The sequence below is a fragment of the Salmo salar genome, chromosome 16, assembly GCF_965601325.2.
Source record: "Salmo salar chromosome 16, fSalSal1, whole genome shotgun sequence".
Classification (NCBI taxonomy): Eukaryota; Metazoa; Chordata; class Actinopteri; order Salmoniformes; family Salmonidae; genus Salmo; species Salmo salar.
In genome coordinates, this window is record NC_138306.1 from 90,074,264 (window position 1) to 90,080,576 (window position 6,313).

Consider the following 6,313-nt stretch of genomic DNA (forward strand, 5'->3'; position numbering starts at 1 on the left):
CCAACTAGCTGCATTTAATTTATTTTTACTTGTTTTTCTGTTGGGTTACCAATAGAAAAACAAGGAGTAAGGCATATATATGCTGAAAACTGATCATCACACCATCTCTATCTCATACATGCTGTGTCTACTAGCGCATTCCCACAGAAAACTACAGAGGGAAGCAGTACCATCCAGTCAACCATCAGACTACATAGTTTCAACAAGAGAAACCTAAGAGGATATTCAACACTAAGGGCCAATCCAAGGACATCTCAATATCTTTGCAGTAGAAGCTAACAAAACACACCAAAACTGACAAGATGCACACTGATCAGTAAAGAGAGGCTAACATTCTGTAATGCTCCTTTTCCTCTGCACAGTTCTCTCACAGTGAGAAACAATAGGATTACAGTAGTGTTCTACACTTTCTTCATTTGATCCAATTCACTTACCACTTCTTTAATGAGAATTAAGTGATGGAGTGACTTTAATCTTTGCTGGTCTGAGAGAACTGATGAAGCTTCTCTCCTTTTGTTACCAAAAAAGGATACTTTAAAATGGGTCCATTGCCAATCCACCGAAAACGTAAGATTTTAATCTGCAAAAGTCTTGGCTTGTGTGTATCCGTTGGTGTGCTTCTCTCCTGTGTGTGTTTTCTGATGAACTGTCAGAGCACTTGATGTTGTGAAGCATTTACCACAGTCAGAACAAGAGTAAGGCTTCTCTCCCGTATGTGTACGATGGTGTGTTTCTAAGTTTCCCAGTCGATAGTAACTCCCCCACAGTCAGAGCAGGAGTATGGCTTCTCTCCTGTGTGCACTCCCTGATGAACTGTCAGAGCACTTGATGTTGTAAAACTCTTCCCACATTCAAAGCAGGAGTAAGGCTTCTCTCCTGTGTGTATACGTTGGTGTTTCTTTAAGCTGCTGTGTCGAGAGAAATTCTTTCCACAGTCAGAGCAGAAGTAAGGCTTCTCTCCTGTGTGTATACTTTGGTGTGGTTTTCAAGCTGTCCTGTGGAGAGAAACTCATCCCACATTCAGAGCAGGAGTAAGGCTTCTCTCCTGTGTGTATACGTTGGTGTTCCTTTAAGCTGCTGTGTTGAGAGAAGCTCTGCCCACAGTCAGAGCAAGAGTAAGGCTTCTCTCCTATATGTATTCGTTGGTGACATTTTAAGGTATCAATTTGGCTGAAACAAGTCCCACAGTCAGAGCAGAAGTAAGGCTTCTCTCCTGTATGTATTCGCTGGTGACTATTTAACTTATCCAATTGGGAGAAACTCTTTTCACAGTCCGAGCAGGAATAAGGCTTTTCTCCTGTATGTAAACGTTGGTGTATTTTTAAGTTGCTCCATTGAGAGAACCTCTTCCCACAGTCAGAGCAAGAGTAAGGCTTTTCTCCTGTATGTATACGTGCATGTGCTTTTAAGTTATCTAATAGGGAGAAACTCTTCCCACAGTCAGAGCAGAAGTAAGGCTTCTCTCCTGTTTGTATATGTTGGTGTCTTTTTAAGTGGCTCCGTCAAGAATCTCCCCCCCACAGTCAGAGCAGGAGTAAGGCTTCTCTCCTGTGTGCACTCGGATGAACTGTCAGAGAATGTGATGTTTTGAATCTTTTCCCACAGTCAGTACAGGAATACAGATTCTCTCCTGTGTGTATTTTTAGGTGTATTTTTAGCTTTGATAGAAATGGGAAAATCTCCTCACAATGTGGGCAGTGGTGAGACCTCTTAGCTCTGATCTTCCTGCTGTTGCTCTCTGGATGTAGAGCATGTCTCAACATGACCTGTGTGAACAGCAGCAGAAGAAAAAAAGTCAGTGGTACAAAATATTATGAACACCTGCTCGTTCCATGACAGATTGACCAGGTGACAGCTATGATCCCTTATTGATGTCACTTGTTAAATCTACTTCATATCGGTGTACATGAAGGGAAGGAGACAGGTTAAAGAAAGATTTTTAAGGCTTGAGATCATTTGGATCGAATGTCTGCCATTTAGAGGGTGAATGGGCAAGAAAACAGATTAAAGTGCCTTTGAACAGGGTATGATCATAGGTGCCAGGTGCACCGGTTTGTGTCTAGAACTGTAATGCTGCTGGGTTTTTCCATGCTGAACATTTTCCCTTATGTATCAAGAACGGTCCACCAACCAAAGGACATCCATCAAACTTGACAACTGTGGGAAGCTTTTGAGTCAACATGGGCCAGCCTCTCTGTGGAATACTTTCAATGACTGGAACGAATTGCAAAAATCGCTGAAGCTGGATTCTTATATTTCCCTCACTAACTTTAAACATCAGCTATCTGAGCAGCTAACCGATCGCTGCAGCTGTACATAGCCCATCTGTAAATAGCCCACGCAATCTACCTACCTCATCCCCATATTGTTTTTATTTTACTTTTCTGCTCTTTTGCACACCAGTATTTCTACTTGCACATCATCATCTGCTCATTTATCACGCCAGTGTTAATTTGCTAAATTGTAATTACTTCGCTACTATGGCCTATATATTTGTCTTACCTCCTCACACCATTTGCACACACTGTATATAGACTTTCTTTTTTTCTATTGTGCTGACTGTATGCTTGTTTATTCCATGTGTAACTCTGTGTTGTTGTTTGTGTCGCACTGCTTTGCTTTATCTTGGCCAGTTCGCAGTTGTAAATGAAAACTTGTTCTCAACTACCCTACCTGGTTAAATAAAGGTGAAATAAAAATACATTTCAAAAAACACCTTGCACAGTCCATTAGGGCACCAAGAGTAGTCTGTTCTTTCCACCAATCGATGGGTCGAAAAAAATGTAACATCTATTGCTCCATATATAGACACGTGTTTTAATCAAATCAACCACATGCACTGAGCTTGTCTGATAGTTTAAGCGCAGTTTGATTAAATAATTAAGACACACAAATGGCTAGAGGGAGTTCGACCGCAATTGATACGATTGTGCTCAGACTTCCAACAACAAAACGACTAGCACCCGTTGTCTCTCTCTCTTCCTGCTGCAGCGACCACCACAGAACATCAACAGTGTTCATCACACTGTCCATATTGCTGAAGCTAAAACATAATTACAGACATTTCTGACTGAAAAGTTCTGTTGCTGAAATCCCTCATTTGTTAACCTCTTACATCTAGACGTTCCGCTAGCGGAACACCTGCTCCAATATCCAATGATAGGCGTGGCGCGAATTACAAATTCCTCAAAAATACAAAAACTTCAATTTTTCAAACATATGACTATTTCACAGCATTTTAAAGACAAGACTCTCCTTTATCTAACCACACTGTCCGATTTCAAAAAGGCTTTACAGCGAAAGCAAAACATTAGATTATGTCAGCAGAGTACCAATGCCAGAAATAATCAGACACCCATTTTTCAAGCTAGCATATAATGTCACAAAAACCCAGAAGACAGCTAAATGCAGCACTAACCTTTGATGATCTTCATCAGATGACACACCTAGGACATTATGTTATACAATACATGCATGTTTTGTTCAATCAAGTTCATATTTATATCAAAAAACAGCTTTTTACATTAGCATGTGACGTTCAGAACTAGCATACCCCCCGCAAACTTCCGGGGAATTCGCTAACATTTTACTAAATTACTCACGATAAACGTTCACAAAAAGCATAACAATTATTTTAAGAATTATAGATACAGACCTCCTCTATGCACTCGATATGTCCGATTTTAAAATAGCTTTTTGGTGAAAGCACATTTTGCAATATTCTAAGTACATAGCCCGGCATCACAGGGCTAGCTATTTAGACACCCGGCAAGTTTAGTACTCACCAATATCAGATTTACTATTATAAAAGTTTGATTACCTTTTGTTGTCTTCGTCAGAATGCACTCCCAGGACTGCTACTTCAATAACAAATTTTGGTTTGGTCCAAAATAATCCATCGTTATATCCAAACAGCGGCGTTTTGTTCGTGCGTTCCAGACACTATCTGAAAGGGTAAATAAGGGTCGCGCGCATGGCGCAATTCGTGACAAAAAAAATCTAAATATTCCATTACCGTACTTCGAAGCATGTCAACCGCTGTTTAAAATCCATTTTTATGCGATTTTTCTCGTAAAAAAGCGATAATATTCCGACCGGGAATGTCCATTTAGCTAAACAGAGGAATGAAAACAAACCTTTCGGTCGACGCGGGCACGAGCCTGAGTCTCACAGTACTGTAACCAGCCACTACCCAAACGCGCTACTTTGTTTCAGCCAGAGCCTGCAAAGCCACGATTCAGCTTTTTACCGCCTTCTGAGACCCTATGGCAGCCGTAGGAAGTGTCACGGGACAGCTAAGATCCTCACTCTTCAATAAACAGAGACAAGAAGAACGACACCTTGTCAGACAGGCCACTTCCTGCATGAAATGTTCTCAGGTTTTTGCCTGCCATATGAGTTCTGTTATACTCACAGACACCATTCAAACAGTTTTAGAAACTTTGGAGTGTTTTCTATCCAAAGCCAATAATTATATGCATATTCTAGTTACTGGGCAGGAGTAGTAACCAGATTAAATCGGGTACGTTTTTTATCCAGCCGTGAAAATACTGCCCCCTAGCCATAACAGGTTAAGGAAAAACATTATCTATTGCCTCAACTTTTGCTCTCTTTGTGACCCATGTATACATCACATGCACCTGACCAATAGGGCCAAACCTACAGCATATCATAATCACATCAATAAATTGGTTATAACAAACTCAAAACACTGTAACAGCAAAATTGTTGCAGAGGACGTGACAAACTCGAAACGGGAGAATGTTTACTGGTTGCTCAGGAGGTAAAGGGGAAGTCAGATGTGTGGAATAAATGTGACTAGTTGTGGAAAATTCTGGAGATCAAGAAAAAGAAGGTAAGGAGCAAACACTGTGTGCATATTATGTGTGCCAAACAGGTGCTGTTAGATTACAAGAAAAATGTTCTGACTATTTGGAACAATGTAAACAACACTAAATAAATTATAAGCATAACTGAGTCTGTTGAAACGTTTGGTTAAGCCTTTATTACAGCATAGCAAAGATTTAAAAAAACAGCTGAATTTTTTTAATTGTTTATCCGACATGTTGCGTGAGGCTTTGTGCTCACGGAATCAGTAGGCTATTAAAAACAAACAGGCAACACAAGCAGGATCGGTCTTATTTCTGCAGATATACACTACCGGTAAAAAGTTTCAGAACACCTACTCATTCGAGGGTTTCTTTATTTTTAATGTTTCTACATTGTAGAATAATAGTGAAGACAAACTATGAAATAACACAAATGGAATCATGTAGTAACCAAAAAGAAAAGTGTTAAATCAAAATATATTTTATAGCCACCGTTTGACACACGTTACTGGCTCAGACCACTGTTTTGCGAAACTAGTACCGGTAAGTTTCATTATGAAAAATTATCTTAACGGGCAAATTGATGAACGCGATGTGCTTTATCTATTACCTAGAGCACAAGTTGACTACAGCTGTTTAAAAAAGTCACTTAGCAGAATGCTATCAAAATGCTAACAAGCACTAAGGAATCCTCATAGAGAATACTAAATGCTAATGAGCGCATTGCGAACATTTTGTACAGTTTCTGACAAACTATACAAATATACAGGTCACTCAAAAACACTACTCAGTTTGCTGCACCCCCAAACGAATATTAGCCTGCAGGGCTCTTGATCCAGGAGGGCATTCTCTGCTGTTACCAAGCGAATGCTTGATTTTAGAAGAAGCTAACCACTTAGCTAGGTAGCTAACTAGCTACTAAATTAGCAAACCAAATAGACAACTGCAGAGCATTTAACACATTGTAGACTGTTAACTTAACAGCTGTAAGATATCTAGCTGGCAAATATTTAGTTGTGAATTCCATACTGTAATTAGATGGCGCATGCTGCACAACAGTAACTGACTCACAAGCCTCCGGTCTCTTCTCGTTGTGTGTTTGTCATCAAACACCACGTGACTGGGGGACTACCGTAAACTTCATAATAATGTGACAGATGTAATGAAGAAAGGAATGTTCTTTATCTCCTCACGTACTGCAAATTTACATGAGTAATTTAGCAGACGCTCAAATCCAGAGCAACTTACAGTAAGAGTGCGTACATTAATACTTTTTTCGTACTGGTCCCCCATGGGAATCGAACCCACAACCCTGGCGATGAGAGGGCCATGATCTACCAACTGAGCAACACAGGAAAAACATCTACCTTCTCATTGAAACAGTTCATCATGAAACAGTTCTACAGTAACTTTTCATACACAGTGAGAAGTTGGAATGAATAAACGTAGTTAGATAGAAACTGTGCTTACCATGAGAAACAGAT

The 6,313-nt window shown here is 40.0% G+C and overlaps 1 pseudogene; it reads right to left on the bottom strand.

The window, feature by feature from the left end:
- Positions 1 to 590: 590 nt before the first annotated feature.
- On the bottom strand, positions 591 to 1,502 carry LOC145861062 (uncharacterized; annotated as a pseudogene).
- Between the last annotated feature and the right edge of the window lie 4,811 nt (positions 1,503 to 6,313).